Source organism: Tachyglossus aculeatus, chromosome 6 (assembly GCF_015852505.1).
Source record: "Tachyglossus aculeatus isolate mTacAcu1 chromosome 6, mTacAcu1.pri, whole genome shotgun sequence".
Lineage (NCBI taxonomy): Eukaryota > Metazoa > Chordata > Mammalia > Monotremata > Tachyglossidae > Tachyglossus > Tachyglossus aculeatus.
This window is the reverse complement of record NC_052071.1, coordinates 52,589,998-52,614,251: the sequence shown is the minus strand read 5'-3', so window position 1 is coordinate 52,614,251 and position 24,254 is coordinate 52,589,998.

Sequence of the window (24,254 nt, the reverse complement as noted above, 5' to 3'; positions counted from 1 at the left end):
ATAACCTAAAGGGATAAAATTAGCAGACTAGTAGGCTAGGCTTAAGTAGTTGATCCTTCAAGCTGTCCATCTTTCCTAGCTTTACTGGCCACTTAAGGAGAATCTTACACATAATAATAATAGTAATAATGGCATTTTTTAAGTATTATTATGTGCCAACCACTGTTCTAAATGCTGGGGTAGATACAAAGTAATCGGGTTGTCCCATGTGGGGCTCACCGTCTTAATCCCCATTTTATGGATGAGGTAACTGAGGTAAAAAGAAGTTAAGTGGCTTGCCCAAGGTCACAGCAGACAAATGGCTGGACCGGGATTAAACAGAGTAGCCCAATGGAAAGGGCATGGCCCTGGCAGTCAGAGGACCTGGGTTCTAATCCTGACTCCACCACATACCTGCCATATGACCTTGGGCAAGTGACCTAGCTTCTCTGTGCCTCAGTTCCCTCATCTGTAAAATGGGAATTCAATACCTGCTTTCCCTCTTACTTACACTGTGAGCCATATGTGGGACCTAATTATCTTACATCTATTCCTCCACTTAGAGTGCTTGGCATAAAGCCAACACGTAATAAGGACCACGATCATCAATCTCGAGAAATGGCAGGAGATTGGGACCTCTGTGAAAAACTGACATTGTCCAGTATGACTGCCAACTTTGAGGGGCTGCTAGCGTCCATCTCACACCAACATTAGTCCTCTCCCCAACAGGGTAGTGGGTAAGGCATCCAGAAAACACTGTCATGAATTGACTTTTGTAGGTATGGCTTGGTATCCATAAGCAGTCCTTTGAAAATTTTAATTGCATGTAACTGAATAATGACTTTGGCGGGAAAAGTCCTGTCCTCATGAATCCAAGCTAAATCCAAGCCTAACGGGAAAGGAGGATACAGGTATATGATATAGGCAGAATTTATTTCACCCTCTGTCAAATGTCTCCATCCAAACCAAGTTTAACAGGGTGACCAATGAACCAAAAAACTGATTCAAGTTGGAGGCTGGTTACTGGGCGAGAGGCTATCTTGAGTCCTGCTGCCAGTCTCTGATTCTGCTGGTTTTTTTCCCCACCCCTAGCTAATCTGCACTGTTGGAGTTTAAGCAGTAAAGGGCCAAAGGAGGAATAGCCAGGAACTAATGGAAACAAAAGCTCTGGTAAACCCTGTCCTGGATGGCTAAGATTGCCTGCTTGAACTGAAACACTCCCTAGTTAATAATTATAATTATAATATTAATGGTATTTATTAAGCACTTGCTAAGTGCTAAGCACTTCACTAAGTGCTGGGGTAGATATGATATTAGTAGAATGGACAAAGTGCCAGTCCCACATGAGATTCACAATCCAAATTTATCAATCAGTCAGTAATTTGATTACATTAATGCCTGTTTCCCTCTCTAGACTGAATGCTCATTGTGGGCAGGGAATGTGTCTGTTTATTGTTATATTGTACTCTTCTAAGTGCGTAGTACACTGCTGTGCACTCAGTAAGCATTCAACAAATCGAATGAATATTGAGTGCTTACTGTGTGTCGAGCACTGTACTAAGCAAACATGCAATTCTTTACAGAAAAACAGAAAATGATAGACCCTCTCTCAGTTCTTAGTTGCTAGAGATCAGAAAAGTTGATCAGAAAAGTATGTCTTTAATAGGTGCTGTTTTTGAGAATTGGAGGTATTAGAATAGTTTACAAAGTTATAGTTCTCTATGCATTACATGCCTGCATTTTTTTTTTATTTTAGTGCCTAATGCGAATATTGAAGAAGTTAAAAAAAAAAGCCTAGCTCTTAGGTCTTATTGCAGCAGCAAATACACTATTTCCTCCAGGGATTGGCTGACTAATTTGCCACGTTTCAGTGTGCAGATTTAAAGAGATTTAATAGCACACCAAAACGGCTCCACCGGCATATCGCCCACAGAGATGCATTAAATGTACTGAATGTGAAATGCAAGTGTTGAGCATAAATTCATAGTGAACATATAGAGTAATTTAGTTGATTATACCCTTTTCACAACATGATTAATTGCAGGCAAGAAACTATAGTTTCTCCTAAGGAGTATTCTTTTTAAACTCAAGGATATCACTTTGACTATTTTTTCTCCCCAGGGATCAAAGTGGAAGTAGCCACTTCATCCAGTTAAGTTACAATTTTAATTTGATAGTATTTGTAACTGGTGGTTCATTCCAATTATTTTTTAATTGTCCTAGCCTTAATCCTCAACTTCTCCTGGCGGGCCACTTTGTGAAGTTTATCAGAGGCGAATGCCTAGTTCTTCCAGGCTATTACAGTTGCCTGGAGTTGCAGAAAGAACATTACTTGTTACTTTTTAATGACCTTCCCTAACTGTCCTCTGCTGCACCAAGCATGGTCATGGCATTTAGAATCCATACCTTAATAGCAGGCTATGGCGCTTTGCAATTGATTTTCTTCCACTTCTGCTTCTCAAGTATTAATGACCATTCAGCCATTCCAGCCCGTGTGCTGATTTTGGGTGGGGGAGTAGTGCATTCAGTCAATCCCTGTCTCACTCCATGACTGGCAGAAAACTCTCAGCGCAAACTATTTCATCAAGTGGATTTTTCCCTGCATTTCTCACCCAGCCCATCTTCATTATCAACAGACCCCAAGCAGAGGAAAACGGCATGTCAGCCTTCTCGGAATAAGAAATTCAGGTACACTGATTTCTTTCTAGAGGTGATGCAGAAAAGTTCAAGCTGAATAGTTGTTTTATCTCAGCGTCTCTAGAAAGAACTGTTTCCTCCTCAGGCTAAATGTGTGATCAGAAAGACTCTGATGGTGACTCAGAAAATGACAGCCATAGCCTAAAATACAATGCGTTTTGTTTTTTAAAACCAAGTTGATTGAAAGAGCAGAAGACTTTATCATTTATATCAAACCACCTTGTAATAAAGTGTTTATTGATGGCTTTATACACGCATGCAAAACACTTCCATATACATCCTTGGGATTTTAAAATGACACCACAGGGAATGAGATTATATCCTTTCTGCAAGCACAGCTGAAAAACAGATGTACAATGGCAAACCCCTTTCTCGTTAGGAGCCCATAAAGATGATCTTTGCTTGCTATGCTGTTGTATTTTCTATTTAAAATGCCTGCAGCAGTTTTTGATTCTGTCTTTGGGTGGCACAATGTCCCCAGAGACTCAGTTTCAAGAGAGCCTCCTCGTTCTTGATGGCTATTCGACTCTCACGCTTTCTTTTTTGTCCTATCTGTAATTTCATTCCCCTGCTAGATTATGAACTCTGTTCGGGCATGGATCATTTTTACTAATTCTGTTGAAGTCTCTCAAGCATTCAATGCAGTGCTCTATGCAAAGTACTCAATGAGTATAATTGAATGATTGATTGCTACATGTCACATAGCAGCCACATGCTGCTATTGTCTGCTAAGAGTGCAAAGCAAAGCTCAATTGTTTGAGTCTGACTTTGCTGTATCTTTAGGACGCTTCTTTCTGCTTGATTATGTGACATTATTTAACTAGAGGAACCACAGTTGAGCTGCAAGAGTTATGGTTCTCAAAAGTGCCAGGCTGCCTCCCACATTGTGGCTTGGGCCAGGAGGGAGGGTGGATCCTCTGGGCTATATACTCCCTGGGGGCAGGGAACATATCTATCAACTCTGTTGTAAATAATAATAATAATGATGGCATTTGTCAAGCGCTTACTATGTGCAAAGCACTGTTCTAAGTGCTGGGGAGGATACAAGGTGATCAGATTGTCCCACGTGGGATTCACAGTCTTCATCCCCATTTTACAGATGAGGTAACTGAGGCACAGAGAAGTGAAGTGACTTGCCCAAAGCCACACAGGTGCCAATTGGCAGAGCTGGGATTTGAACCCATGACCTCTGACACCTAAGCCCGGGCTCTTTCCACTGAGCCACGCTTAGTACTGTGCTCTGCACACAGTAAGAGTTCAATAAATACCATTTCTTGACTGATTAGCTGCACAGCCAAGCACATCTTATTTGAATAATAAATAATATCTTAATAAATAATAATAATAATAATAATTAATAAATAAATACTAGTAATAAATAAATAATAAATAAGCGCTTACCATGTGCCAAACACTGTTCTTAGATCCAAACGACTGGAAAGCTATGCTTCTGTGAGAAATAGATTGCTACCAAACACAAATGACCATTCACTTCCTCCCCTCTCCCCCCACGAAGTTTACAACATGAGTCTCTTGGGACCTTTCCACCACTCAGCTTCTTGCTGCCCTTCTCTTGCTGACCCTCTCCACCTATCCTGAAACACTTTCCTGTTAAAGGAAACGGGGTTCTTCATTCACCGTACATGTTCTCTGCTCCAGGATCAAGGTTTCACTTGCCTGTGGCCTTCATTTCCTCTCTACCAGCTCTCTTCTCAACTCTCTGCTATTTCTCTTCACATTGCCTCCTTCTATCGAGACTGTTCTCAACAAGGTCTCCACTTCCACTGGCTTTTTTTTTTGGCCCAGTCTCCTCTTGACTTAATTTTGTCCTAATCTTTCTTGACCACTCACTTTTCCTATTATCTATTACCCTCCTCACTTAGACCAGGGCCAACCATAGCTTCACTGACACAGTAATATCTTGGTTCTACCTCTCTGACTGTTCCTTCTCATAGTTTCTGAAGCTACTTCTTTCTCCTCTCATCTTATATCTTTGGGTGTATTACATGGCTTCGTCCTGAGCCCTTTACTCTTCTCCATCAACATTTGAGAGCTTGTCTGCTCACATAGTTTCCATTCCACCCTTTATGGCGTTCACTGCTAAGTCTACCTCACCAGCCCTGACTTCCACTCTGTTTCACAATGGAACATTTTAATCCATCAATTAATCCGTAGTATTTATTGAGCATTTACTGTGTGCAGGGCACTGTATTAAGCGTTTGGGAGATTACAATAAAATATAGTAGATGAAAATCCATGCCCTCGAGGAGCTAACAATCTAAAATCAATATGCCAAAAACAGAATTCATCATGCTGAATAAGTCTACTTCTATTTTCCTCAACTCTGTCAGCTCCACTACCATTTTGCCATTTGATAATTAGAACCACATTAAGGTGTAGGGGCCTGGTAAAGGGCCTGATTAGAAAATAGTAAAAAAATAAACATATAAACAGCGGGAGATACTTCTCAGTGGACATTTATCTTACACCCTTTCTATATTTCTGATAGCTAACAGCCCTATACATTCACTATATTCATTAACACATACAAAATAGTTAGTTTCTCTAATTAATGATTTGTTTATATGCAGGGATGGATTTCTCATTTCTCACAGGTTTGAAGTGTATATCCCCCCTCTTTAGTCTTGAATTATAACATTTTGAAATCATAAGCTTTAAATGATGAAATTTATGATATTTGTGAACATTATGAAAATACGTTCAGTGCATCATGAGTTTACCTTAAAAATGTACATGGCATACTACCTTCGCCTTCCATTTGGGAAAGAAAATGATGTCATCACAGGAAACAGAGGACAATAATCCCATGACAACACATCCTTCTTCACCATTTTTTTCTGTGGCCGATTTTGAGACTGAGATCCACTCACTCAACCTTTTTCTACACTCAAAAACCTTTCCCTTTGGGCACACTACGGTAGACTGTTCCTGAGGTGAACTTGAATGGAAAAGTATAGCACAGTGAAAAGAATCAGCCCTGGGAATCAGAAGACCTGAGTTTGAAACCCAGCTCCAACACTTACCTGATGTGTGACCCTGGGCAAGTTGCTTAACTTCTGTGTGCCTAGATTCCCTCATCTGTAAAATGGGGGACTAAGCACCTGTTCTCATTCCTCCTTAAACTGTGAACCCCATGTGTGGAAGGGAGTGGGGTTTGGTGCTTGGCATAGGATAAACACTTAAATACTATTATTATAATTATTATTATAAATAATTATCATAGGTCACTGCAGACATAATAATAATAATAAAGTTGGTATTTGTTAAGCACTTACTATGTGCCAAGCACTGTTCTAAATACTGGACTGGGGGAGACAAGGTAATCAAGGTTGTCCCACGTGGGGCTCACAGTCTTCATCCCCATTCAGATGGGATCAGGGACTGTGTCCAACCTGATTACCTTGTATCTACTCCAGTGCTTAGAACAGTGCTTCACACATAGTTAGCACTCAACAAGTACCATAAAAGAACACCATTTTTCATTCATTCATTCAGTCAGTCATATTTATTGGGCACTTACTGTGTGCACAGCACTGTACTAAGCACCTGGGAAGTACAAGTTGGCAACATACAGAGATGGTCCCTACCCAACAATGGGCTCACAGTCTAGAAAGGGGAGGCAGACAACAAAACAAAACACCATCATGTTGTTTATTGTACTGCAATGTACTCACATCCTCTGTAAAACACACTGATACTAAAGCTAATACAGGCCTCTTGTAGCATTAATATTCAAGGTTGTAACTTTTTCTGAACAATTTCTGCACCCAGCCAAAAAATAAAATTAAATAAAATGGTCATCAAGACTTTGGACCTCCCAGGAAATCCACCTCTCTCATAATGGTCTGGCTTGGATAAAGCTGTCAAATTTGGCTCTGTGTTGGTGAGTACACCGGATAAACCAAGGCAATTATCAAATGCAAAAGTGATCTAGTGAAAAGAGCATGGGACTGGTAACCAAGAGACCTGGGTTCTAGTTCCATCAGTGACACTAGTCTAATGAGTGACCCCAGGCAAATTACTTAACCTTTCTGTATCTCACCTTCCTTATCTGTAATACTGGGATACAATAACTGGTCTTCCTCAGTCTTAGAGTGTGAGCCCTGTAAAGCAGCAGCATGGTTCAGTGGAAAGAGTCAAAGGTCAAGGGTTCAAATCCCAACTCTGCCAATTGTCAGCTTCGCCATGGGTATGGAATGAATGAATGGATTCCTCCCAAGTGGAAAATCCTCGTGGGTGGGAGCTAGGGGCTTCCCCACGGGGGTGTAAATCAAGTGGATTCTTCCCAAGTGGGAAGTGCACATGGGTAATAATAATAATAATGAGGGCATTTGTTAAGCGTTTACTGTGTGCAAAGCACTGTTCTAAGCGCTGGGGAGGATACAATGTGATCAGGTTGTCCCACGTGAGGCTCACAGTCTTAATCCCCATTTTACAGATGAGGTAACTGAGGTTCAGAGAAGTTGAATTGCCCAAAGTCACACAGCTGACAAGCGGCAGAGCTGGGATTAGAACCCATGACCTCTGACTCCCATGCCCCAGCTCTTTCCACTGAACCATGCTGCTTCCCAGCATGAGAGCTATGGAGGGGGGGCATCCCACCATATACAAACAAACTGTAAGGAAATTCTGCCTCGGTGGGACCCAGGGGTTCTGCCACGTGTGCATCAGGCAGAAGCTCCTCACCCTGGGCTTCAAGGCTGTCCATCACCTTGCCCCCTCCTATCTCACCTCCCTTCTCTCCTTCTCCAGCCCAGCCCGCACCCTCCGCTCCTCCACCACTAATCTCCTCACCGTACCTCGCTCTGGCCTGTCCCGCCATCGACCCCCGGCCCACGTCATCCCCCGGGCCTGGAATGCCCTCCCTCTGCCCATCCGCCAAGCTAGCTCTCTTCCCCCCTTCAAGGCCCTGCTGAGAGCTCACCTCCTCCAGGAGGCCTTCCCAGACTGAGCCCCTCCCTTCCTCTCCCCCTCGCCCACCTTTCCATCCCCCCATCTTACCTCCTTCCCGTCACCACAGCACCTGTATATATGTAATATGTTTGTACATATTTATTACTCTATTTATTTATTTATTTTACTTGTACATATCTATTCTATTTATTTTATTTTGTTAGTATGTTTGGTTTTGTTCTCTGTCTCCCCGTTTTAGACTGTGAGCCCACTGTTGGGTAGGGACTGTCTCTGTATGTTGCCAACTTGTACTTCCTAAGCACTTAGTACAGTGCTCTGCACACAGTAAGCGCTCAATAAATACGATTGATTGATTGAGTGATTGATGTGTGTTCCTCCTGTTAGGGAAGCTCTAATATTAATAATTACATTCTTCCCAAAAGGGAAGTTCAATTCATTGCACCTAAACAATTATATTGGAGAAGCAGCGTGGCTCAGTGGAAAGAACATGGGCTTGGGAGTCAGAAGTCATGGGTTCTAATCCCAGCTCCACCACATGTCTGCTGTGTGACCTTGGGCAAGTCACTTAACTTCTCTGTGCCTCAGTTACCTCATCTGTAAAATGGGGATGAAGACTGTGAGCCGCATGTGGGACAGTCTGATCACCTTATATCCTCCCCAGAGCTTAGAACAGCGCTTTGCACATAGTAAACACTTAACAAATGCCATCATTATTATTCTTATTCTTTGAGCCTCAGTTACCTCATCTATAAAATGGGGATTAAGACTGTGAGTCCCACGTGGGACAACCTGATCACCTTGTATCCCCCCAGCGCTTAGAACACTGCTTTGCATATAGTAAATGCTTAACAAATGCCATTATTATTATTAAATAATTCAATTCATCTTGCAGAATTAATTTCATATAAAACTCAGGCTTTCCATCCCCAGTCTGTCTGTCTGTCTGTCTGTCTCTCTCTCTCTCTCTCTCCTGATTACCAAACGACCCAGCCTCTGACGACAGGTGACACCACCCCAGCGCTTAGTACAGTGCCTGGCACATAGGAAGTTCTTCTTCTTCTTCTTCTTCTTCTTCTTCTTCTTCTTCTTCTTCTTCTTCTTCTTCTTCTCACTATTATAGCTCCCCCTTCTAGGCTGTGAGCCCACTATTGGGTAAGGACCATCTCTATATGTTGCCAAATTGTACTTCCCAAGCGCTTAATACAGTGCTCTGCGCACAGTAAGCGCTCAATAAATACGATTGAATGAATGAATGAATGAATGAACATCCCCTTTGAGTTTGGTGGCTGAAGAATCCTAACTCACCCGGCTCAAAAAGAAACTTCTCCATTTCCCTTTTGAAACAGGATACTACCACATCATTTCCTTTCTGTTGAGAATTCACAGCCTCAGGTTAACACGAACTCGATGAACAGAAAGTTAGAAAACGGTTCAAGGAAAGGATGCTCTCACTGCTGTCCTCATTTCTCCACAGGATGGCACCAGAAGATTTCGAAATCCACACATCACAGAGGGAATTGCGGGCTGAAATGAATTCTGCGGAAAAGTGGCAGCTTGACCTGATTCAAAGAGGAATTGATTTCAATAAATGGAGGTCCACTTTCTCCAAATCATCACTTAGAAAAAAAATGGGTTTTTAATGAAATATCATCAAATATATTCTTGGAAGCTGCTAAAATATCCCTGCTCGTTTGGCTCATACAGAGAACCTAGAAAATTAGGTTAAGTCATCCAGTTCTCAAATCAATGACTCCAAAGCTGGATAAACACTGATTCGGTTAATGTCGTTAATGCTTAGGGTTTGTTTTTTTTTTGCTCATTCAGTTACCTGCTGAAGAGAAATAGCAGAGAATGTGTTGAAAGCCCAGCCAAATTATCAATATTAATGATCGACTGATGATTACTGCCAGCCACTGTGGTCTGAACTGATGGCCTAGATTCCATTTCTGGATGTTAAATCACACATACACACAAAAACCGCAGGAAATTATAATTAGCCCACACCCACCCTCCCCAATCAATTTATCCTGTATTCTCTTGTTATCATATATATTTCAATTACAACCCTCCCACCAATTCTCCAAAGAACAGATAGTCTATCAAACCTTTTACATCATAGTATTCACTGAGTGCTTAATTATATATACATGGGTATATACATAAATTCTGTAGGGCTGGGGGAGGGGTGAATATCAAAGTGCTTAAGGGGAAATGCCAAATGCATATGAGACACAGAAGGTAAGGGCCTGGACAGGGAAGCCAGCATGGCCTAGTGAAAAGAGCATGAACCTGGGAGTCCAGCTAACTCCAGCTTGCTGTGTGACTTTCGGGCAAGTTACTTAACTTCTCTGTGCCTCACTTTCCTCAACAACAAAATGAGGATTAAGTCCTAAATTTTCCTAGTTAGGCTGTGAGTCCCATATGGGCAGAGACTGTTCCCATCCTGATAAACTTATATCTACCCCTGTGCTTGACACAGAGTAAGTACTTAACAAATACCATAAAAAAAGGGCTTAGGGAGGGAAAGAATCTTGGAAAATGTATGATTTCAGTAGGATGCAGAATGGCCATCTGTCGGATTTGAAGAGGGAGAGAGTTCCGGGTCAGAGGGAGGATGAGGGTGAGGGATTGGCGTTAAGACAGATGAGACTGAAGTACAGTGAGCAGGCTGATATTGGAGGAATGCAAGTTGGGTTCTCTTTGGAGATTAGTGAGGTAAGATAGGAGGTATGTGAGGTGATTGAATGCTTTAAAGCCATCGAGTACCAGCTTTGATTTCATCCTATTGCTCCATGCCCGAGTTATTTTAAAGAGCTGAATAATTCCCATCTACCCTACCTTTCAATTTCCACCAAAATCCTACCCAAACATACTCAACACCTTCAATTTGTTCTCCTCAGTCAAACCAAAGTCCCCTTACATCACCAGAAACACGTCTCCCAACTCTCTTATATTGTACTCTTCTAAGAGCTTAGTACAGTAGTACTCTGTACAGAACAATCAGCGCAGCATGGCTCAGTGGAAAGAGCCCGGGGTTTGGAGTCAGAGGTCATGGGTCCAAATCTTGGCTCCACCAATTGTCAGCTGTGTGACTTTGGGCAAGTCATTTAACTTCTCTGTGCCCCAGTTATCTCATCTGTAAAATGGGGATTAAGACTGTGAGCCCCCCGTGGGACAACCTGATTACTTTGTTACCTCCCTGGTGCTTAGAACAGTGCTTTGCACATAGTAAGCACTTAATAAATGCCATTATCATTATTATTAATAAGCACTCAATAAATACCTCTGATTGATTGACTGATCGCACTGTTTGTCACCCAACTCTCTCTAAAGTGTTCAGGGGTTGGTCATGTCTTAAAAAATCATTCTTAAAAATTTCCTCCTGCCCTGTAGTGAAATCTTAAGAGGCTCCTTCCCATGGCTAGAACTTTTCACTGGGAAAAGAAGCACACGTTGCAATTTTGTTTCCTCTCTGTTACAGTAGGTACCAACGTACCTGCAGGCCCTGGAAAAGGAAGCCATACTTGGAATGTTGTCAGTCAGTCAATCATATTGCAGAGCACATTACTAAGCACTGCCGAGTACAACACAACAATAAACAGACACATTCCCTGCCCACAGTGAGCTTACAGTATAGAGCAAATGTGAATGAAATCTCTTCCTGCTTCTGAGATTAGGATTTCAAGAAATTCTGGAGAATCTCCCAGCCACCAAAAAAACTCCACCAACTAATCATTCATTCATTCACTCAATCATATTTATTGAGCGCTTACTGTGTGCAGAGCACTGTACTAAGCACTTGGGAAGTACAAGTCGGCAACATATAGAGATGGCCCCTACCCAACAACGGGCTCACAGTCTAGAAGCAGGAGACAGACAACAAAACAAAACATGCCTAGAGCCCACCCGAATGAAGAGAAAGCCAGGAATGTCTGTAGGTGTGAGCTAGGCTGATGCTGCAGTTATTCTTTTAGGCCCCAGGATACTCTGTAGGGTTTGGACTGGGTAACTAATTAAAGAATACCTGGGACAGTGGCTGGAGCTGGAAGTATTCAGTTACATATTTAGACTTCAAATATACCACCAGAGGACACCTTGGGTACCAGGAAAATCTGGATCAATATGCCTTAGCACTGAACTTCTGATCCTTCTTTCCCCAGTACCCGCTGGACTCTTTGATTCCTTAATAAAGTATTATGCTACACACCCAAGAGAGAAGTTTCACTGTATGGACAGAGATATCACTTGAAGGTCAGTGGTGAAAGCAGCCTGGCCTAGTGGGATGAGCACGGGCCTGGAATTCTAATCCCAGTTCCACCATTTTCTTGTTGGATGACTCTATGGAAATCATTTAACTTCTCTGGGCCTCAGTACTGTCAACTGTCAAATGGGGATTATATATCGGTTCTCCCTCTCCTTTAGACTGTGAGCCCCAGGTAGAACAGGAATTGGGTTCACTCTATCTTGTAGATACCCCAGTGCTTAGTTACGTCACCCTTAACAAATCTGGTTATTATAAATTATCACTACCATTAGAAGTTATATTTGATCTCTAGCCCTCAGAAAACATGTTTACCAAAAGTAGTGCCCGTCATTATCATTCAGTGATATTTGTTAAGTACTCCCTGAATACCCAGCCCAATTCTAAGTGCTTGAGGAGTAAAGCAAGCAAAATGTACATACCCTGCCCTTAAGGAACTTACACACTGGGTGCTCTCGTGGTGCCACTGACAAGAAAGGTACACTGGGAATTGCTTTGGTCGGCACCGGGGGTTAACACAAGTGATTCAATAAGAATCATATTGCGTGTTCTCTTTCAACACCAGCTGCAAATTTGAGTCTTGTAATCTCCTCGATAGCTTTGTGCCCAGGCCCTGGGATCAGAGGGCAGTCCCACCAAATTGGCTCTCCTGGTTCTTCACAGGCCGGCTGTTATGTGGCTTCATCGGGAAGTGCCCTTGGCTGACAGGGTCTCAGGAAGACGGGAGGGAGCTGCAAGGCTGGTAGTGCCAGCTGCCTCCAGACCCTGGCAATCTGGCCCTCCCAAGGAAGAACTGCCACTGGCCTAGCTGCAGCCAACTACCTCCCTGGTGACTGCCTTCATTTTCATTTGGTTTGACATTTCTGAAGCTGAGCTTTCTTGCAGCCAAAGTGGCCTGTGGCAGCTGGTTGCTGGAGGGAGGTTTCACTCAGCTAGAAAACACACACACACACACACACACACACACACACACGCACGGGCGCTCACAAGCACGCATGCACACACCGAAGAAATGTGTGAAAAATTGAAATGGTAAGGACGCTTACAAAAAGGAAATGTGTGAAAAATTGAAACGACAAAGGCTGTTAGCGGCTTGTCTCGCAGTCACAGACATCCTGAAATGGCTGTTGGCAATCCGAATCGCGGCGAGACAACAAGACAGGAGGTTTGGCTCCTGGTGTCTCTTTCTCCCTCCCCTAAACCGCCCCCCCAGGACAGTTCAGTGGAGATGAGGTTCAGGTGGGTGAGGCCCCTCATCCACAAACTGTCATCAGCGACTAAAGATACACAGTTAAGGAGAGCTTCAAACAATAGGAGGTCAGCTTCACCTCCATCCCACTACCTGATCTGAAATGATTCAGACTTTTCTGAATGGGTCTGGGGATACCTAATTGATTGTCACCTCAAATGTCACAGCACTGATGTTTGCCTTTCCGTGCATTTAGTAAGAGATCATGGATAAAATTTTCCGGGTCCTGAACTGGATAGCTACTCAATCTCACTTCCACTGAACCAAAAACACAAAGAAATTGTTTAGAGGAAAATGTACGAAATAACATTTTTACGACAGTGGATTCCATTCAGAGGAGAGAAACCGCTAGCAAAGTGGAAGACTATAGTTGGTGGACCATTCAGATAAAAGTTGCTGGGGAAAAGCTTTTAACCCTTCAAAGGTCTACCTCTACTAAATTTGCATTTGGTCCTCTTTTATCTGAAACATTACCCTCACTTTTCTTTATAATATTTGTTAAACATTAACGATTTGTCAAACACTGTTCTAAGTGCTGGAGTAGGTGCTAGTTAATTATGTCTGACAGAATCCCTGTCCCTTGTGAGGCTCACAGCCTAATTTGGAAGGAGAAATAGCTTGGCTCAATGGAAAGAGCACAGGCTTGGGAGTTGGAAGTCGTAGGTTCTTATCCCGGCTCTGCCACTGGTCAGACTGCCACTGTGTGACTTCGGACAAGTCAATTAACTTCCCTGTGCCTCAGTTATCTCACCTGTAAAATGAGCATTAAGACTGTGAGCCCGACGTGGGACAAACTGATAACCTTGTATCTACCCCAGTGCTTCGAACAGTGCTTGTCTCATAGTAAGTGCTTAACGAATACCATTATTATTATTATTAACTAGTATTTAATCCCCATTTTATGGTTGAGGGAACTGAGACACAGAGAAGTTAAGTGGCTTGCCCAAGGTCACACAACAAGCAATTGGCTGAGCTGGAATTAGAACCCATGTCCTCTGATTCCCAGGCCTGTGCCCTTTCCACTAGTCCATGCTGCTTCTCTCTTCTCTAAAGGCAGAGGTTGTGGTCTCACAGAAGTCTGCATTAAGTAACATGGTTGTCCCTGGGACATTAGTTGGGCTGAACACTGGGTTCTCGTGTGCAAAACATTTCTTCTGACACCATGGAGTGCTTCAGGCTCATGGTGTCAGAGAAAGTCTCCCAAGTTTCTTAACAACATTCTAGCAGCAATGTGTAATGAAAACATCCTCTACGGCAGAACTGATTGTATTTGAATTTGCAGAGTAAAAAAGAAAATTAAAGGACATACTATCTTTCCTTCTCTTTTTCATTCCAAATTCCACAAAATGTTTCAAACACCAAAACCTACAAGCATTTGTTTTATTTTACATTAAAAATTCTGATTTTTCAGCATCCCAACAAGGCAACTTGAACTAAGCAGAATAATAATGATGATGATGGTATTTGTTAAGTGCTTACTATGTACCAAGCACTGTTCTAAGCACCGGGGTAGATACAAGGTAATCAGGTTATCACACATGGGGCTTACAGTCTTAATCCCCATTTTATAGATGAGGTAACTGAGCCACAAAGAAGTGAAGAGACTTGCCCAAAGTCACACAGCTGACAAGTGGCGGAGCTGGGATTAGGACCCACAACCTCTGACTCCCAAGGCCGGGCTCTTTCCACTAAGCCTCGCTGCTTCTCATACATGGCATAAATTATTGCCATCGTTACCAGAGGGAAGCCACAATGAAAGATTTAAATTCTGGTGGTCCAAATGGGAAAAAAGATCACTCTTTAAACTCTTTATAATTGACGAGTTAAGAGTAAGGATTGGCTTAAAACACTACATATCCATGGGGCTCTTTTAGCCAGATCCAGGGCACAGGACGAAGGTATTATTGACAGATGGAAATTCCATCTGAAACCCCTCTCCTTCTCCTCTGGCTCACCTCCTCATCTCCCTTCCAGATGCTGCCTAGAAAGTGTAAAAAGGGTGGGAAGTATGGAGAGACGGGTATGGGAATATGAAATAAGAGACCAGGTGTGTGTTTAAAAACACTAAGGAAAGGTTTTCTCAGGGAGGTGAAAGTGTAAAGTTCAACAGGGAGGAGAAATGATCTCTGGAAGGGGAAAAATGTAGAAGGTCAAGAAAGATATCTCTATTTGCCCATTCTTACCTACATTGCAAATTAATAGTTGTTTTTTGGAGTTGTCTGATCTTTCTAATTCATAAGGAATTTGCGACTGTCTACCAGAGAGCTCAATTTGAAATGCTATGCCACCAGAGAATCCTGGACTTGAATTCTCCATGTTAAAATGGTCCAACAAATGAAAAGGCCCACTACAACTTCATTTTCTAAAAAACATTTCTTTTTCCCAGATGGGAAGAGTTGGGAAGGAGAAGAGAAGCACATAATTTCACATTCCCAACCAAACAGAAGACACATATGGGGCTCAATCTCTCAGTAAATACTTCTGTAAATGATTTTCCACTGATACTTGCGCACCATAACCAAAAGAACCATCCTCTCTGATTTCATTGAAAATGAAGCTGCTTCTATTTGATCCATTCGAGCAAGCGATCGGGAATTATTTTTTCAAGAGAGGTTATTTTTACCTGTTGCGGACTTGGACAATGCCTGCACTTTAGAGGGTCTTGTCTTGTGTTATGCTGTCGAGTCATTTTCGACCCATTGTGACTCCATGGACACATCTCTCCCAATAGAGGTCTGGAAATGTTCCAGGTACATTCCTGAGAAGGGCTTAGGAGAGTTTAGAGTTTCTACCAGATGCCTAAAAGACCCCATGCGTCTTCTCACACACTAAACCGACCATGTTGGGCTGGCTCTGGGGTGGGTAAGAAGAAACCTACGATGCATTGTTCTTTCTTGGAATGACAAGCGCTTATCTTATTTATTCCAATTTAGACTGAAAAACACTTTATAAACTCAATCACCATCTTAGCAATGCTGACAGTTGTTCCAAGTGTGAAGATGAGGATGTTTCAGACTCTTCTTAGATTGCCAATTTTCAATCTCGACAGGAGTTCGGAACAAGATGAGAACCCTTGATGAAATCCAGAGAGCCCACCAATTGAACCCACCAGTATCTGCTAATTCCAGTTGTTTCTTAATCTCTTTCTTTCAACTAGGAGCCATGCCAATTCCTCTATCTTATTAAATCCACCTCATATGTGGTCTGATTACGGATGCCAAAATCAATAAGGAAACTGTTGGCAACATGGAGTAGCACCAAATCAGTCTATGAACTTATTTGAAGTTAATTTCATGAATTACATTAAAAAATAACATCAGACTTACTGACAGCTCTTTGTTTTACAAAGACTGTGCCTCTTTACCTATTGGATTACACTTTTTTTCTTCTTTAAATATTCCTACTGCTGTTTTGCTGGAAAGAAAAGGGAATTCAAAATAATTATCTGGAAATGAAAGGGTGGGAAGCAAAGTTTTGAATGATTGTAGAGTGCACGTTGAAGTGAATATTATATCCTGCTTGAATTGAACTAAATTAGATACACTGAAAATGGAAAACAAATTATGAGCTAAATGTTGATTTAAAAAAGTAATTTTTTTTTTAAAAAAAGATATATCTCCCTCAGACTGTGAGGCTCAGTCAATCACAAAATCAATGGTATTTATTGAGCGCTTACTGTGTGTAGAGCATTGTACTATGTGCTTGGAAGAGTACAATATAAGAGAGCAGTTAGACTGTGAGCTTGTTGTTGGGTAAAGACCGTCTCTGTATTTTGACAATTTGTACTTACCAAGTGCTTAGCATAGTGCTCTGCAGAAAGTAAGCGCTCAATAAATACCATTGAATGAATGAATGAAAGGAGTTTACAGTCTAAAGGGGGCTATAGATATTAATGAAAATAAATAAAATTACAGATATTTACATAAGTCTTATGGAGCTAAGGGAGAGATGAATATAAGGAGCAAATCCAAGTTCTAAAAGGAGTGGGAAAAGAGGAAATAAGGGTTTAGCTAGGGAAGGTCTCTTAGAGAACCTCTGCTTGTATCATAGAAAGTGTTTCCATGCAGAAGAAGGATAGTTCTCCTTCCCGCTACCCACTAGAAAGAATCAGAAAAGTCTGGGTTGTCAGTATCCTGCCACCCACAGTACACCTTCAACGTTTTATTGAGTCCAGAGGGAGCTTTTTCAGGGATTATCCAGGTCGGGGAAAGAGTCAAAATTATATCTCAAAATCTGAGGAGCTGCATCCAAATAAAGCAAGCAGGAGAGAATCAATAATTTTTGTTGACTTGTGTGACATCATCCCAACCTTCTTTTTCTCACCACTGGGCAAACCCCATCTGCTCTCCCTGTGAAGCATGTGCAGGCATAGCAATACGACAATGTCCTCCTGATAACACACTGAGATCAAATTCCCAAGACATCAGTATCCAGGAGAGACGCTGGACAAATCTATTGACTTGAGTGCTCACTGCTCATGACTCGGGAGGGAGGTGTTTTTTGTTTCTTTTGTTTTTTCAGGGGGAGGGTGGCAGGGGAATGGGAACCCAGGCTAGCTTAAGGCTAGCCAGAGACCAACTGTTCCACAATGGAGAAGCAGTGTGGCTCAGTGGAAAGAGCACGGGCTTTGGAGTCACAGGTCATGGGTTCAAGCCCCGGCTCCTCCAATTGTCAGCTGTGTGACTTTGGGCAAGTCACTTAACTTCTCTGTGCCTCAGTTACCTCATCTGTAAAATGTAAATGTAAAATGCGAGCCCCCCAAGGGACAACCTGATCACCTTGTAAACTCCTCAGTACTTCAAACAGTGCTTTGCATATAGTAAGCGCTTAATAAATGCCATTATTATTATTATTATTATCAGTGCTTAGAACAGTGCTTTGCACATAGTAAGCGCTTAACAAATGCCATTATTATTATTATTATTATTATTATTATTATTATTATTATATGTGGGCCACCTGCTTCTCACTTAATTAGAGTGGGTGCTGTGTCAACTGTAAGCTCCAAGTGAGACAGGGACTATCCATTGACCTGATTATTTCATATCCACCCCAACTCTTAGTACAGTGTTTGGTAAAGAGTAAGCACTTCAAAAAAATTGTTATTATTATTGTTATTATTATTACCCACTGAGCCTAAAGCAGAGTGACTAATGCATTGAATGAAGAAGCAACTTCTCATTTATTTCCTTTAAACTAGTGGTTTGAGGAACGACAAAGACAGGAGATCCTTCAGCAATGAGACTGATTACAGCTTCAATACTGTCACAATAATGATAATAAAATAATAATAATCATAATTGTAGTGTCTGTTAAATGCTTATGATGTGCCAAGCACTGTACTAAGCACTGGGGTAGATTCAAGTTAATCAGGTCAGATACACCCCCAGTCTCACATAGGTCTCACAGGCTAAGAAAGAGGGAGAACAGGTATTGCATTCCCATTCTGTTCCCAAGTTACTTAACAAGGGGCAGACAGGTGGCAGAACTGGGATTAGAACCCAGATCCTCTGAATCTCAGGTTCATGCTCTTTCCGTTAGAAAACAGTGCTTCCCATCCCAAGGTAGATGGAGATCCTAGGAAGGCAGGGGATTCTATCACTGACTTCTAAACCAGCTCAATCTGAATCTCTCTTCTTGAAGGATTACAACCTCTTCATTGCAGAAACAATGGTCTACTTTCTGAGATTCCCAGATGGGAAGGTTTACTAAAGGATGTCATTATCAAAGTCTTTCACTGAAGGGAGAATGCTTGAGCATCAATAGATCAGTCCAGAGCCAAGAGCAGTTTCAGAACAATCCCAAAAATGTTGGATGCATGCATACTAGGATAGTTATGGCCCTGCTGAGAGCTCACCTCCTCCAGGAGGCCTTCCCAGACTGAGCCCCTTCCTTCCTCTCCCCCTCGTCCCCCTCTTCATCCCCCCATCTTACCTCCTTCCCTTCCCCACAGCACCTGTATATATGTATATATGGTTGTACATATTTATTACTCTATTTATTTATTTATTTATTTTACTTGTACATTTCTATCCTATTTATTTTATTTTGTTGGTATGTTTGGTTTTGTTCTCTGCCTCCCCCTTTTAGACTGTGAGCCCACTGTTGGGTAGGGACTGTCTCTATGTGTTGCCAATTTGTACTTCCCAAGCGCTTAGTACAGTGCTCTGCACACAGTACGCGCTCAATAAATATGATTGATTGATTGATTGGAGAGAGCTACCATATTTATGTTATTCCAACAACTGACATAATTTGAGCTATGACCAAAGAATTAGTGAGGAGGCCTCTGCCATATGGCTCGGCTCTCTCCAGTGGCCTTAACTTCATGAACATTGAGGCCTTACTTGAAAATCTACAGAATCAATTCCAGGGGTGTTGGGTTTTGACTGAACTTCACCCAACATCTGTCTCTGTCAAGCACAGATAATTTCAGCCTGGTTTATTGCCACAAGGTATCTTCTCCAGCTACATGAAGAAAAGCCATTTAATGCAATTGTCCTCTCCCAAGCTCTTAGTACAGTGCTTTGCACACAGTAAGTCATTGAAGTTTTTGCTGCCCATATTAGCCTGCTTTTTTTTTTTCCTGAGCATCTCCACTCTGAGAGACATCTTATGTGGCTCTTGGATCAAAGATCTTCACCACTTGTGGTAAAGAGTTGACAGTAATTCCTCTATTTTTCCATGGCTCAGTGGAGAGAGCACGGGCTTTGGAGTCAGAGGTCATAGGTACGAATTCCGAATCCACCACATGTCTGCTGTGTGACCTTGGGCAAGTCACTTAATATATATGTTTGTACATATTTTTTTACTCTATTTATTTATTTAATTTATTTGTACATATCTATTCTATTTATTTTACTTTGTTAGTATGTTTGGTTTTGTTCTCTGTCTCCCCCTTTTAGACTGTGAGCCCACTGTTGGGTAGGGACTGTCTCTATATGTTGCCAATTTGTACTTCCCAAGAGCTTAGTACAGTGCTCTGCACATAGTAAGCGCTCAATAAATACGATTGATAATGATGATGATGATGATGACTTAACTTCTCTATGCCTCAGTTACCTCATCTGTAAAATGGGGATTAAGACTGTAAGCCCTACATGGGACAACTTGATCACCTTGTAACCTCCCCAGCGCTTAGAACAGTTCTCTGCACATAGTAAGCGCTTAACAAATGCCATTATTATTATTATTATTATTACTTTTGGCTGTTTCAGACTCCCCAGAACAGTGAGGAGCGAGGCAGAGTTTGTGAAAGTGCCATGGGGAAGCTTCTTAATGGGTTTTTTCAAGGTAACACTAAGTGGGAGCACAAAGTAACTAATGCTGCAGAAAAGATAACAAAGATAAAATTAGTTTTAAGATGCCTTTTCATAATCTTTAAATCATTAGGTTTAACTGATTTCACAGATATTTACACCAGGCCATTAATTGACAATCTGTTAACCTTGCCATTAATTATCCCTCTAGCTTTGGAGAGATGCAACGTAATTGCCTATTGATCACTGGAATCATTATGTTTCCATGAAATAAATTTGAATGATGTTGTGGCATCAACCCTGATAAATTATAAATGTTTCTCAATGTTTAGAATCCAGGAGATGCCTTGTCACACTGGACTATTTAAGCCAATTCAATTGCAAATCGGCATGTAATGAGCTATTTAAAAGAGTTCAGTCCAAATAAAGAGTTCTAATTGAGGGAAAGTAGTTATATACACACTATAATAAGCTAATCTAAATATGTATGAGAGTGTGTTTGTGTGTGTGTCTGTGTGTGTGTATGTGTGTACAGTATGCTCCAGTGGAAAGAGCATGGGCCTGGAAATCAGAGGACCAGGATTCTAAACCCATCTCCACCACTTGTCTGCTGAGTGACCTTGGGCGTCACTCAACTTCTCTGGGCCTCAGTTCCCTTGTCTGCAAAATGGGGATTCAATACCTTCTCCCTCCTCCTTAGACTGTGAACCCTATGTAGGATTGGATTATCTTTTATCTACCCCAGAGCTTAGTACAGCACTTGAAACAATAGGCACTTAACAAATACCACAATTATTTCAGTAAAAGTTCAATAAATATCATGGATTGCTTGACCGATCCTTTCATTTGTGACCTGTTCCTGACCCAATCACTGCTCTTCCTCACCATGACTAAAACCTGGCTCTCTCGAGATGGCACTGTTTCCCCTGCCACTCTTGCCCCAAGGGGCCTCACCTTCTCCTCCTCCCCAAGATTCACTAGGAAAGGAGAGGAGTGGGATTCCTTCTCACTTTCCCATGCTGCTTTTGCACCATCCCACCTTCCCCTCCCTCTCTTTACATTCCTTTGAATCCTATATCATCTGTGTTTACCATCCACTCCAAATACTAGTCAGAGTCATCTACAGTCTAGGTCCCTCCTGAAACTTTCTGAACCATTTTCCTCCCTTGTCTTTGTTGATCCTCAGGGATGTTCCCAATGACCCTTCCGCTGCCCACTTCCTCTCACTCTTCAACTTCAGTGACTTCCTGCTTCTTCCCACCTCACCTACTCTCCAACTTCAAAACATACTCCATCTCATCATCTCTAAACGCTGTAAAATCTCTACCTTCACTAATTCTGAAATTCTGTATGAAACAGCCACCTCACATACATTCTTTCCCATGCAGCTACTCCCCATAAATCCGTCCTATACCCTATAAACATATGTTCTTTTGACCCCCTCCAATATACTGCAGCAATCCCACCCAGTTTGGCCTCCATACCCAACCAACTTCTCTTAATCCTCAAATCGACACCCTCAACACCGTCCTCTCCTATTAACTCAGCTCCCTTCAAATCCTGTCCTTCCACCAATTTCGTACCAACCACCCACAGCCCTGTGTCACCATAGTCAATGGCATTTACTGAGAGTTTACTCTGTTCGAAGCACTGTATTAAGCACATGGGAGAGTACAATACAATGGAGCTGGTAGATGTTTCCTGCTCACAGCAAGATTAGTCTAGTAGGGGAGACAAACATGAATCTACCCAAATAATTAATAATATACAAATCACCTCTACAGTATACTTCTTTCACTCCTGCACTTGAGCTGCAGATTACTGCTGGAAGAAATCCAGTCATAAGGCTGACTGTGTCATCTCAATTAATCCTCCCTTACATTAATTCTGCTCTCTCCTCCACCCAGTAATATTTCTTTACTCTTATTGAATTTCATACCCACTGATTCACCAACTGTTCCAGATGTTTCACTCCTTCCTCAAACCCTCAGGTTTCCCTAACACCTCCCTTCTCTTTTCCCTAACAACCGGGCCACGTAGTTTATTGATAAAATTGAAACGTCAGGTGTGATCTCCTTAAAATCTCCTCTGCTCCTCTCCAGATCCTCCCTCTTGCTTCCCCTTCTGACTCTCCCGTCTTTCCCAGCAACTTCTCAAGATTTCCCAACTCTTGTCAAAATGTATCCTCTCCACCTGTGCCTTTGACTTCATCCCTTCACACCTTATCAGAAGACTTGCCCCCTCTCGTCTCTCCCTGATCACCATTTCCATTCCTCCAATGGATCATTCCCCACTGTTCACATATCCCTTATCCATAAAAAACCCTCCCTTGACCCCATAAATTTGCCCACGTGGGGCATTATGGGGAATGTGAGCCCCACGTGTAACAGGGACTGTGTCCAACCTGATTTGATTGTATCCACCCCAGCGCTTAGTAAAGTGCCTAGTACATAGTAAGCGCTTAACAAATACCATAGGTAGACAGTTTTTTAGTGGAACTGCCCTCTCAAAGATCACCAGTAACAATCTTCTTGCCAAATCCAGTGGCATCTGTTCTCCCCTAAGCCTCTTCAACTTCTCATCTGCCTTCAACACTGTACACTACCTCCTTGTCCTTGAAATATTATCTCTCTGACCTCTCCTTCTTAGTCTCTTTCACAGGCTCCTCTTAGCATGCCACTCTCTTTCTTCCAGGGGGAGTCCCTCAAGGCTCAGATCTGAGTCAACAGCTGTTCTCTATCTACATCCACTAACATGTAGAATTCATTTGCTCCCAATGCTTCAACTCCCATCTCCATTTGGATGATTCCCAAAGTTATCTTTCCAGCCCTGATCTGTCTCCTTCTCTGCAATCTTGTATTCCTGCTGCCTTCAGGACATCATTACCTTCATGTCCCATCAACACCTCAAACTTAGCATGTCCAACTCAGAACTCTTCATCTCCCCTCCCAAATCCTACCTTCCCTTTCCCATCACTCTAGAAATATCTCTGGCCTCCCTTTCCCCAAGCCCATAATTTTAGCCTTATCCTCGTCTCATCTCTTTCATTCAGCCCACATATTCAACCTGTCACCAAATGCTGTCAGTTCTAACTTCACAATATTGTTAAAAATTGGCCTTTTATCTCCATCCCTATTGCTCCTAGGCTGATTCAAGGACTTATCATAACCTGTCTTGACTACTGCATCAACTTTCCTGCTGATCTCCTTGCCTCCTGTCTCTCCCCATTCCAGTCCATACTTCACTCTGCTGCCCAGATCAGTTTTCTAAAAAAGAAATCCATACCACCTCTCTCCACTCCTCAAGAACCTCCAGGAGACCCATCCACCTCCACATCAAATACTTCTTACCTTTGCTTTTAAAGCACTCAATCACCTTCTCCCCCTCTGCCCCCACCCCATATTTTAGCTTGCTGATTTCCCACTATAGCCCAGCTTGTACACTTCACTCCTCTAATACCAACCTACTCACTGTTCAAGGTTCTCATCTATCTCACTAACAACCCATTGCTCGTGTCTTATCTCTAGCCTGGAACTCCCTCCCCCTCCATATCCACCAGACCACCAGTCTCCCCACCTTTAAAGTCTTATTAAAATCACATTTCCTTCAAAAGTCCTCATTTCCCTAACTAGCTCTCCCCTCTACATCACCTATGCACTTGGATCTGTACCATTAAAGCATTTGATATTCACTCCACCCTCAGCCCCACAGCACCTATGTACATTACGATAATTTTATTTTAATGTCTGTCTCCCTCTCTGTACTGTAAAACTCTTGTGGGCAGGGAAGGCACGCTGTCCCAAATGCTTAGTGCACTGATCTGCTTACAGTAAATGCTCAAAAAATATTATCGATTGATTGACTGAATTGGCAT